This window comes from Thermobia domestica, chromosome 2 (genome assembly GCF_964235325.1).
Source record: "Thermobia domestica chromosome 2, izTheDome1.hap1.1, whole genome shotgun sequence".
Lineage (NCBI taxonomy): Eukaryota > Metazoa > Arthropoda > Insecta > Zygentoma > Lepismatidae > Thermobia > Thermobia domestica.
This window is the reverse complement of record NC_137455.1, coordinates 347,116,914-347,128,926: the sequence shown is the minus strand read 5'-3', so window position 1 is coordinate 347,128,926 and position 12,013 is coordinate 347,116,914. Positions and strand designations below refer to the sequence as shown.

The 12,013-nt window shown below is 33.6% G+C and overlaps 1 long non-coding RNA gene across 1 annotated transcript; it reads left to right on the top strand.

The window, feature by feature from the left end:
* The first annotated feature begins 4,016 nt into the window (after window positions 1-4,016).
* On the top strand, window positions 4,017-10,221 carry LOC145679875 (uncharacterized). Its single transcript, XR_014130595.1, has 3 exons — window positions 4,017-4,085; window positions 9,541-9,595; window positions 9,966-10,221. It is a non-coding gene; the product is annotated as an uncharacterized LOC145679875 (long non-coding RNA).
* The last annotated feature ends 1,792 nt before the right edge of the window (window positions 10,222-12,013 follow it).

The window sequence follows — 12,013 nt, the reverse complement described above, 5'->3', positions numbered from 1 at the left end:
TTCCATCGCTCCTAGAATCGTAATGCTTGCTTTGCAGTGTGACTAACTTATTTGCCTGAACTTGCTCGTTTTCAAATTCTTTTTTGAAGTTCTCTTCGAAATCATGGAAGGAACTAAAAGACGTACGATTACTGTCAAACCAGTTTCTAGCTGAATCTGTGAGTAAATATCTAACTACCTCTAGATATTGGTGAGAAGGAATATTCATCATTCTAGCATCATCGAAAAAATGTTTCAGAAAACTAGTAGCAGTAAGGTCGTTTTCGTATCCTGAAAATTTGTAAAAGGTATCTAGATCCCTCTTTTTAATACTCATCCTCTTTTCTACCCGTGTACGTTTCTTTTTTACATTACTACAAGAATTTTGATACTGGTCACTACCTTTTGAACTGACTGACTCTACGTCACTTTCGCTTGTATCTGTTCTATTATTGACGCAAGTATTATCTTTAACAGTATCTTCACCAGATTCCATTCTGGTTTCTGCCAATGGAAAGTCATAACCTGAATCAGGAAATGTTTTAACTTTCTTATCGCCAGTCAATGGTTGTAGATTCCTAACTTCTTTTTCGATTCTATCTATTCTTTGGTTTACATACGAACTTACATTCTCTACAGACTTCTGTGCTTGAAAGGCGTTTTCACGAGCAACTTTGCTCATTTCTTGAATTTCTGTGATTTTACCCTGCAACTGACAAAATTGCTTCTCTTGTAAAGCACATTGCTTTTGTACCGGTAACAGATCATTTTCCACTATTTCTATTTTAGGAGTAACCCGATCTAATGTAACCTGCAAACTTTCTTGGGTTTGGATAACCTCACCTAACTTCCCTAAAACGTGGTCATAATTACTGTTTAAGGAAACCATGTCTGATTGTAGTTGATTTACTGTTTGGTTAACCTGTACTAATTTATTTTCGTGGTCGTCTATGTGCGATTGAAATAGTGATGTCATTTCCTCATATTTCTTTTCACAAGCTAACTTAACTGCGTTCACCTCTTGCATAATTTTTTCGTAAGATTTACTCACTCTATCTCCGATTTCTTCTGACAATTTTTCATTGTGTTGCATTAACATTTTTTCAAAGGTATTACCCAACGTTACCACTTGGGTTTGAAATTCTTTATTATTACTTTCTACTTTGCTACCTAACTTTTCAATAGCTCGCATCAATGTCTCCAAAGACATTTCCTTAAGTTCACTCATTTTGACTACTAGAGCAATACAAGGAAGAATAGTGTTAATATACTTTTCTTCAATACTAGTTGTTTACTACTGTGCACGTAGTACTACTAAATATTGTACACAGGGGTATATTTTGTTTATATCTGAATAACACTCTTTAGTTGCACACTGAGCACGATACTTTCTATAACGGTCGTAGTGTGGTCCCTTGAGGGAAAGCCATTCTGTAGCTGCGGTGAAGCAGCCCGGTCCAGGGGAGTATTATTCTTTAGCTGCTAGAAATCAGCTAAGCCCAAAAACGTATTATAATCCTGTGTACTTGCAGTAGTCAGAAGGGCTCAATAAAGTATTTGATTAATATCTGGCATTTAACAGTGCTTATCTTGAAATGGTCTGAAAAATTCCAGTTGCCTGAAATATAGTTAGAAGTATCTCGAATTTATCATGAAGTAAAACCCGTCAAAGGTACTATAATTCCCTCTCAATAGAGTATTACTTCCGGATAACCTCGTTGATTACTTCTGAAGTTAACATATTAATACAGTATAACAACATTCTTTTGCATAAACAATAGTATATGAACAGCACTCGTGCCTTTGCTCACTAAGGCTTCCACACTCTTGCATATATGAACACTTATATGTCTGTCAAAATATAAGGAGTTGATGAATTAAATCTTTCCATGTCAAGCAGATTATTCTTTATACACCATGAAGAATTCCATACATTACAGAATGTTGAATAAACCTACCTTGTTAATCAACGACTTTTTTTTTTTTTACTGAAAAAATGTCAAAAGATTGGTATGGTTAAACTTATACTTTGGTACAATAAAAGTATGTATCTTTCAGACGTATTCTTTACTATAATGCTATGAGCATATTCAAATACTTGCACTGATACGTTTAGTAATCACTTCTTGCAATTTTACTTAATAGAACTTCACACAAGATTTTAACAAACAAATAATGAAATACATATATTCTGATGAGAAATAGGGCAGAATATTATATGAGATTTCACACACTAAAAGTTTTCTTTCCAATAAACCACAAATAACTATACTATTAACACACGTGATTCCTTTGTTCTTCCGTTTGTTTTTAATATGTGGGCAAAATAACAAATCTTTCTGCGTTTAAATTGTTCTCTTTATGAATTTTTGTTTGGGTTTCACTATAGATGAAGTTATTCTTTAGCAGAATACAAAAAGTCAATTCAATACTTCATTTTAAAATAATTTTGCCATCGGTAATTTGTTTTACAACTCCACTCGCCACCATTCACCTTCACTTTTTTTTTTGACTTCCTTTCACTGTTGCCAGTTCTCGCTAGGTGGAAAATATACTTGAACAATAGCAAATCCGAAACGACGTTAGCTGATGGAGGAAAAGTCGGTGAAATTTTTTCTTTTAGTTTCCATAGCCGAGTTATAATTTCCGTGCGTGATGTTGATAATCACCGTTAAACTCACCGTCATTCTGTGAGAATGCTAACGAATTGACTCCATTAACGAATGAAATAATCGCTCTAGCTGCCTGTTGAAAACCATAATTCAAAAGTTTGTTCGGAAAATGGAACTTTTGCGTATCCGAAGCTAGGGCCAGTGGTAGGGAATTTGCCGCTTCGTGCAATGACATCATTTTCCGTCCGTATTTCTCCAGAAAGAACAAATCTTAAAAATACGATTTTAAGTATGTTACTCCATCATGAACAACGAAAATAAGGGAAAGATCACTCGCACTCAGAAAGGCTTAAACACTACAAATACAACCTCGTTATATCTGCTTTTCCTTTAAATAACAATCTATTATGCTAGTTAAAGATAAAGTAAACACATCTGCAGAGAAAAGATGGCAATCCTTTTTATAGAATTCAATATGGAGCTTCAATCTCAATATATCACTTTGCAATTGCAGTGCAACTAGCTCTTTTATATTTATTTCTTGATTTTCCTTCTACATCTGTTGAAAATTTTTTTTTTAAAAAAAAACCTTGTTTCCATCTTCAATGAAACGGAAATTGTATGTGACAAAGACAATACTAGTCTTCATATCAAAACTGTGATAACTAACTAAACGAAACAGGTGTTCGCTACTTTTCGGGACTTTAGTTCTTGTATTGGCAAATATCAAGCAATTCACGCTGGGATTTGTTTGACATTTGCTTGAGCACTGTACACGTGACCTTAAACTAATTTGACCAAAACATGATTTATGAATGTAGTATTCAAATAGGTCAGTTTTGTAAATTTGAATGTAGTCAATTTCCGTTCAATAATTTATTTTATTATTTTCTTCTTCTTTTCTTTTGTATGTTGTAAAATATTTTAGTAGTATTATTTTGTTATTTTATAATTTAGTCATATTCTCTCTAATTTTGTATTATTAAGTTCTGTGTATTTAAAATTTTCAATGTACCGGTACTGTTGTAATTTGTACTACGATACAATTTCCTGTACCGGTACTAATTTTCTTGTTTCTATAAATTTCAATTTCAATACTCATTCTATACAATATTTCAATTTAACTTTCATTACTTGTACCAGGTTAAGGGATATGAAGATTAGCAACACGATATAACGAGCTGATGCCATTTTAAGATACACGTAAGTGTTTATATCAAGTACAATTGTATGATCAACTAAGAACGGATAATTATACTGGAAGGTCAATGATTAATTGTTACTTAAAACTTGGAAAACTTTCAATTCATTAAATTATTCTTTTTTTTCTTTAAGTGCTCTGCTATATGGAGTTTCTTTCCGTCTTTCCGTAGTTTCCCTAACTAATCAACTTTCTTTCTTCACAAATAAAGTATAAAAGAACCTGTTAATGTAAACCACATCAACTGTTCTTTCTGAGCACTAACAACAAACAAAATGGCTTTCGTTAGTCAGGTAAGTTTATTCTGAAGGAAAATATTAATATCTTGAAGCAATGTATCTAAAATTAGCGCACCAGATAACAGAAATACTTTATTATTATTATTATTATTATTATTATTATTATTATTATTATTATTATTATTATTATTATTATTATTATTATATGACAATGCCTTACAATTTAAAATGAACATATGTTAAGAGAAATATCAGAGCATTTCTTTCAAAAATTAAACTGTTTTAACTTTATGACAAGGGTTCTAGCTGATTATTTTATTGTTATTGTGTATTTTCAGTGTATTTTTATGTTATAATCTTTTACTCAAAGAACCTGTCTTTTACGTTAAAATTTGACAATAAGTGAAAGAGATTTTTGCATGTGAATGTGCAATTTTAAGTAAGGTTGTTTCATTATTTTAAATGGTAGTTAAATGAGACTTTAATTTGTATAGTTCTTTTAGTCGTATATTATGAAATTGACTGTATTCTTTTATTTGTTTTTGTTTTATATATCAGTTTGAACCTTATAATTTTAATATATTATAATTTATTACCTTATAATTTATTATAATTTTAGTACCTTATAATTTTAATTCTTCTGACAAAGGCCTTAACCTGCTCTAATAGTCATTTTATATTATATAATTTCTGGTCTGTTTAAAATGATGATATAATGATTTTAACATAGTGCTGTATTTTTGCTTATGAGCTGTTCATAGCACTTAAAATAAAGTTATTATTATTATTATTATTATTATTATTATTATTATTATTATTATTATTATTATTATTATTATTATTATTAATGGTAATAGCAGTAATATTAACCAAAGTAAGTGGTCAGTAGCTTATTAGATCAGAGTAAATTCCAGGTCTATTCAATCTTCCATCTTTAGTAACGTTTACGTTGAGTGTTCAAGACAAGTGACGGTATGGCAGCTTTTCGTTGTAGCTTCACTGTTCTTCTCGTCCCTTAGCTCTATCGTCATACTATATGAATGAGATAATCTTTAAAACCGTTATAACACAACCAGCGAACGAGTGCGGGCGGCCGGTTTTGGAACTAAAATGCAAGCAGCAGTGCTTCTAACCGTACTACTTGTAATCAATCTATCACAGTTCTGTAATCAATCTATCACAGTTCTTTCTGTCTTGTTCGTAATAAACCACTTCACGCATATGCTCAAGTCAGGGGCGGAGCGATCGGGGTCTTGAGTAAGAAAATTCTTTTGCATTGACATCATATTCGGATGTACTTCAAAAGTTTGGTGAGAGAGAGAACTGATAATCTTTTACCGCCACACTCCTAACCGTCTTCTCAGAGGTCCTGGGTCCACCCCCTGATTGAGATGGTACATAAAGATAATTTTGTCTAATCTCTGTCATTATTTAGCATGATTTAGTAATTTTAAAAAAGATATTTCTGCCACATTTTGAAAACTTTCAAATAAAGTTTTCAAAATGTGGCAGAAATATCGTTTTTTTTTTAAAAAAAAAAATATACTATGACAAAACGTGCTGTGTATCTTTTATTAAACAGCTGTTTTGCTGAACTAAGATGACCAAGCAAGCAATCTATAGCTTCTTCAGAGTAAAAGGAAAATACAAAATATATTCCGTGGATAATGGAGTAAAGTTTTCTTATTTTGCTCATTTCATTGAAAATAATTTCAATATTTTCAGAGAAAGTATTAATATACTTATTAATAAAATGTTATATGTAGACTTATAACCAAGTTTGGTCCAAAGATTCTATAACCTGACCAGGATAGCTGTGCGGTTTTGGAAGGATGGCGCTGCTGTTGTGTTTACATCAGTTTCGTGGCAAGCGCGGTGGGACAGGGGAGCGGAGAGTTTCACTTTGCAGTGTATCCAACGGTTTTTTAAAGTCATTCAATCCGGATGTTTAGCACAGTACGAAGAAGTTCTCATTAGAAGGAAGTAGCGCCGTAACTTAGATTTTCTTCTGGGGGAAGGGGGGCAAGCATTTATTGGTCCCTCCAGGAAAAGTTATTTGTGCTCCCTAGATGAGGCAGTAGAGGCCCCTTAAATGATTTTCAGTTCTATTTAAATGGGATAATGTGTCCATTCAGTGGGGTAACTATGATTCCATGCCCCCCGAAATTCGAATTCTTTCAATATTTCTCTTACTCTTTGTGGGCCCCCCAGTGTCTGTGGGCCCTTCCGCAGTCAAGATCTGCGGGGCCGTTAGTTACGCCCCTGAGCCCATTTCATACATGACAAATTAATTAAGGGGACAATATTGACAAATCTCAAAGCAATAGGAATAAATATTATTTCTAGGACCCCTAATAGTAGACTTTTTTTTTTTTTTTTAACTGAAATGGGCTTACAACTCATTTTTGTTTTATTTACCTTTTGTGTGCTGTTTTGTTTATGTAATGTAGTGAACCTGTTTGGCGCTTCATGTATAGTTTCATATTCGTATCCTATATGTAGTAAGAAAATTTTGTCTTAAAGTGGCCCCCTCGAACGGCGGGAAGCTTCCCTGAGTGGCAGTTGCCCCTCCTGCCCCTCCACAAGTTACGATCCTGGAAGGAATGAATGAAGAAGAGAATCATTGACGAGATAACTTATTAAGGATTTCGACACGAACTCAGTATCCTGAAAATATGATATAATTGAACCATCCAGTCATAACGCTACACAATACAGTCAGCTTTGACTTTACAGTCAAAATTTAAAAAATGTAAGTAGTTTTCAAAGATTATCTGTGAAGCAACTTCTAACATTATCAAGTTTTGAGTAGTTGCTTTGGAGTTTAACGTACGGTACTTTTACAGCACCACTCTTTATGTGAATCTACAGGTCACTATAGGACTACTCTTTAGTAATCGGAGAGATATGAGGGCATTTTCGGATTGGCCCTAACATTTTAAAATTTTTATGACGGGAATAATTTATTAATTTTTTTTATGACGGAATATATTTATTAGATTTAATCTAAGTAAAATCTTTGATTTTTATTAGACATATCGCATAAATGCAGCCCACCTAAAGATAATTCTTAAACATGGCTATGAACCTATTATCAATACACTTGTCAGCATATAATCTCATTTTAAGAAGCACATTTCTTGAAAACAAATATTAGTACCTTTTCCTAAAATACATGTAACTTTTGGAAAACTATTTTATGCAGTTAAATGTAAATAATATTGGTTGACAAATATGGTAAATCCCGTACATGCAGGTATCCAGGAATTATATTGGGAGTGATCTTTAAGTTTTTCCAATTAGAGTCTAAATTCAGCCTGAATATAAATTGTATATAACTTCAAATACTCATGAAGTTATTTCAAATTTACATAAAGTTGGAATTTTTGGTTATGTCTTGTACTAATACCCTCACCCCTGCGTACTTACCTGTTTGCACAGTGCTTTCTGTTACTTCAAAATTATAACATTTTACTTAAATAACTTATGGTTTAAATTAGCAAACTCTAAAGAACTTTAGTTTAATCCGTCAATTATATGGCTTCGCTACCAGTTAAGAAAAGATGCACCTTATGATTCAATCGCAATTCCTATTTTGAATTAAGTCAGCAGAAGCAGAAGCAGGAGCAGGCATGGTCATTTGTGCAATTCTCCTCTCCTGCTACATACAGCCAGCGTTGCCAGACTCACAGCTCGGAATTATTCCAAAACCTGATCGACATTATGCTAGATTCGGTCAAATTATGCTAGATCCTCATAATTACTAATTCAGGAGTTTTAAAAGAAAAAAACGAAGCTGAGATACGATAACGTAACTTAAAACGCAGAGCGCAAGAATGCGTGGATAGAACTCAATACTTCACGCACCAAAGCTTTAACTCAACTAAACTAGTGCAGTCGTTGCCAGACTCAATGGCGTATATATCGTATAAATGAATGCAAAGTGTTTGTTTACATATTTTAAAAGAAAATTACCTCGCAGCATAAGCGGAAAGGGGAATTGTATGCTGGGGGGCAGATTTTTGGTCGGTCTAGGACCTTTCATTTCATTAATAAAGGTGGTCATGAAGTCAGAAATAAAGATGGTGAACTTGTCAAAATGTTGGGGGTAGAATGGCCCCCATAGCTACGCCCATGCCTCGCAGTTAAAGGACTAGAAAACCCTGGGTAGAGCCACACACACACACACACACACACACAAAAACAAAGCCGTTTCTAACCTACTTCGGAAAATAAGACTGCCTGTATGGTTTACCGACTGTATGAATCAATGGGAGAGGATACATTTCTGCCGTTCTTTTTCTTCCCACGACCAACTTCTTTCTCATCTCCAGGTTTTACGGCTTTTTGATAAACTTGCTGAAATTATGCTAGATTTGGGCAGGATGCTAAAAGCAAGATGCTAGATGCTAAAGACATACAAATTATCCTAGATCTAGCATCATTATGCTAGATCTGGCGACGCTGCATACAGCGTTCTCGAACACGCGACAATCCTGTTTATTGAAATTGTATACTTTCCCTCTACAAAACTATATTAAGCATTTTAGAAAGAAATAAATGTTTAAATGTTTGTAACCTACATTTTTCAATAATATTGTATGCAAGCAGGAGAACAAGGAGTAAATTTATTTTTCATTCACCGGGGACATACAGTATGTTACTATGTAGTTTGATGTTCAATGAATGTGCTGTGAAATATTCAAAATTATCTCTCTTTTTACACGTGAGGAGCGACGTTGAAAGTCGAGTGTGGTTGGAAATTATTTGACAGTACCTTATACTCTGGGATGCAACAGTCCTGCTTTAAATAGTGTTATTATATTGTCAAATTTCGTGTTCGTTTTAACAAGAATTTACTGCTGACACCTATAAACTATTTGGGTGGCATAATTTATTCTTGAAGGAAAGACAAGAGGCAGATGACTACAGAACATCAGAATGCAGAACATCAAGAACGGAGAGTATGGTAAACATTGTGCACTCCATTGTGAGAGAAGACAGATGTTTATCAATGTATCAGATTCCAGCCAGCCTTGTCATGTGATATGGTAGCATTGAGGTTGTTCTTACTGATGATATCTCGAGTTTCATGTAGATGGATTTCTCGTATGCTGAGTGAAGAACATAATGCTATCGTATTTCAGTGTGCAAAGGAGTAGCAAGAATGAGTTCGAAATGAAGGTGATGCTTTTGACTGTTTCCTGAACTGAAGAAACAGCTCCCTGGTCTTCATTTTTTATCCAACCTAGTAGTTTCTAAAATGGCGGATTGGACTTGCAAACACCTTTCACAAAATGGACTGACAGTGAGTAACGTATTTGCCGCATAGCAGGAGCACTGCTGGAAAGTGTATAATGAAGGAGGGGAGTACCGTACTTTAAAAATGACCCTATAGGTATTTTAGAATAATTACGCAGTAGTTTGCTGAAAACAAAATTAGTCTTTACTTTCTGATCTTCACTCCTATATAGTAATATTTATTTATTTATTTATTTTTATCTTACAGCTATCTTTCCTTGTGTTGGCCCTTGTCATCTTGGCCGTTCAAGGTATTGGATATGGTAAGTATAGCCATCTTTCTCAAACTTAATAATCCAATTTGAAAACACAGCATAATTAATATAATATGACACGTGCAGTGCACAAGGGAATCAAGTCCACTCTTCGGTCATTTTTGACACATATAATCTTTAACACCTCTATCTGAAGTTCCTTTCACATCCAGATATTGTAAATAAGTAATTTATGATATAAAGAACTATGTTAACTTTTCACGTACTTAAGCGTATTGTACACACTTTATGCGAATATCCTTTTTATCATAATGTTGTTAATTTGACTCCATTCCTTTATCCTCTGAGTGCCACGTTGAGAAATAACATTTTGTTTTTAAATTGTACTTTACCATTAAGGATTTGTTTCTTCTTTCAGGTGGTGTAAGTAGCTACGGTTACGGCATCACTCATGGCCATTACCCAGGACTCTATGGTCTCCATGGTTATGGATTAGCTTCAGGATATGGATTCCCCCATGGTTATGGAGGATTTGGATCTCTTGGAGGTGGAATCGTTGGAGGAATTGTTGGTTAAATGAAGCTACTTATTACTCGAAGTATTTTTTTTTTCCGCAACAAGTTTCTGAATGTCAACATTATGGCCTGCAAAACGTAATAAAAAAGTTATTTAAAATACCATCTCTCTTTGCCTTTTCCATTATTTCTTTAAAATTTCGGCCATATTCCGTACATGTTGAATGTTATAGTTTGGTGTCCCTTAGCTTCCGTTTGATTCCTGATGTTCACTAACAAGGCTACAGCTAAGGTATTAGGGCCCCATTACATATCGATTTGCGACAATGGAATGGAAAATTTTTCGTTTTAGTTTATGATAATGACATAGCAATTAAAATTGTTGATTGCTTTTTTTTTTATTGGTTTGCGATGTGCAAATCTTGGAAAGACTGATACGTAATCTTTAGTCATCTAGAAAGCACCTAAAAAGCTACCTAAGCAATATCTTTCCAAAATCAAATAATCTAAAATACTTTGAAGTAGTTTTCTCTTCAAATACAGTTGTTTAATTTAATTGAATATTACTCAAAATTATTTTAATTTTAGCTTAAATATTAATTTACTTTATTTTAAATGGAAATATTTAATTTATTTCCCGTAGGAGAAGAAAAACAACATGAAAATACAATAAAGTGAGATCCTAACTGATTCAATTAAGAAAAATATAATCAAACACGAGAAAGTAACTCATGTATTTTGAATCAAAACGTTGGTTCATCGTATATACAAACTAAAAGCACTGTGTTTATACATAGAATTTAGCTATTTTGATTTTATATTTTAAATCTACATCTGTAGTTACGGGTAAGATTATTTAAGTGCAAGTTACATAATTCCATACCGAAGGATACAGTTGCAAATCCAATGAATGCCAACTGGTTTGTGTCACACAGTTATGAAAAATTTGGCGAAGGATAAATTCGAAAAGCAATGACTTCCGTGTCGTAATAGTTGACTTAACATGCTGCAAAATTAGAAACGAATCGACAGTTCAGAATCTCATGGAATTCTGTTTTGAGAAGACAGGCTATGTCACAGAGTTAGTAATTAAGGACATTGGCTAACGCAGAAGCTCGTCAAGGAAGGGTTAATCTCTCAAGTTCTCATAATTTACCGTGTTCTTACGTTTGATAGCACACGGTATACATTAACCAACTTGTTCCCAATCTTTTTTTTTTTGACTGAGGACTCACTTTGCTGAACACCAACGACACCGTGAAATATTTACTACACTTTTTATTAATTATAATTAGAGAAAGGAGCAAAATATAAAATTTCATATTCTAAATCATGCCTTTTTGGCTAGTAAGAATAAGGATCTTAATGTCTCATAATATGTTGAATCGTAATAGCTTATTTTAAATTTGCATATTTCACAATATTTTGACAAAATTTTCATATTTAGTAAAAATCTTAATATATATCTTCACATTCTAAATGTTTCTAGTGCCTGAATTGCATTTTTAACTTCGATTCCCAGTAACTTCCCAGTGATTTTTGCTTACCCTTTTATCACTGATTTAAAAATATATATTTTAAAAAATATACGGTGGCGGATCCAGGATATGATCAAGGGAGGGGCTATACCATAATTTGCCTTTTTATCCAGTGTAAAGCTGATTTGAAGCCCATTATATCCAGTGTAAACCTGAGCGTTAAGGGAGGGCTATAGCTCCGTAGCCCCCCCTTAGATCCGCCCTTAGATTAGCCCCCCCTTCGATCCGCCCTTAGATGGGTATACACTGTATACCATCGTTACATCTCTGTCTTCAAACTTAAGCGCGTTTCTCCTTCCCCGTATAGAAAGTCAGATTTTTATCTTATTAAATCAACAACAATGGACTGAAGCCAATTTATGAAATTTACTGATTGAGACAGTCGACCAGAATCTCCAGTGTTGGTACCGGCG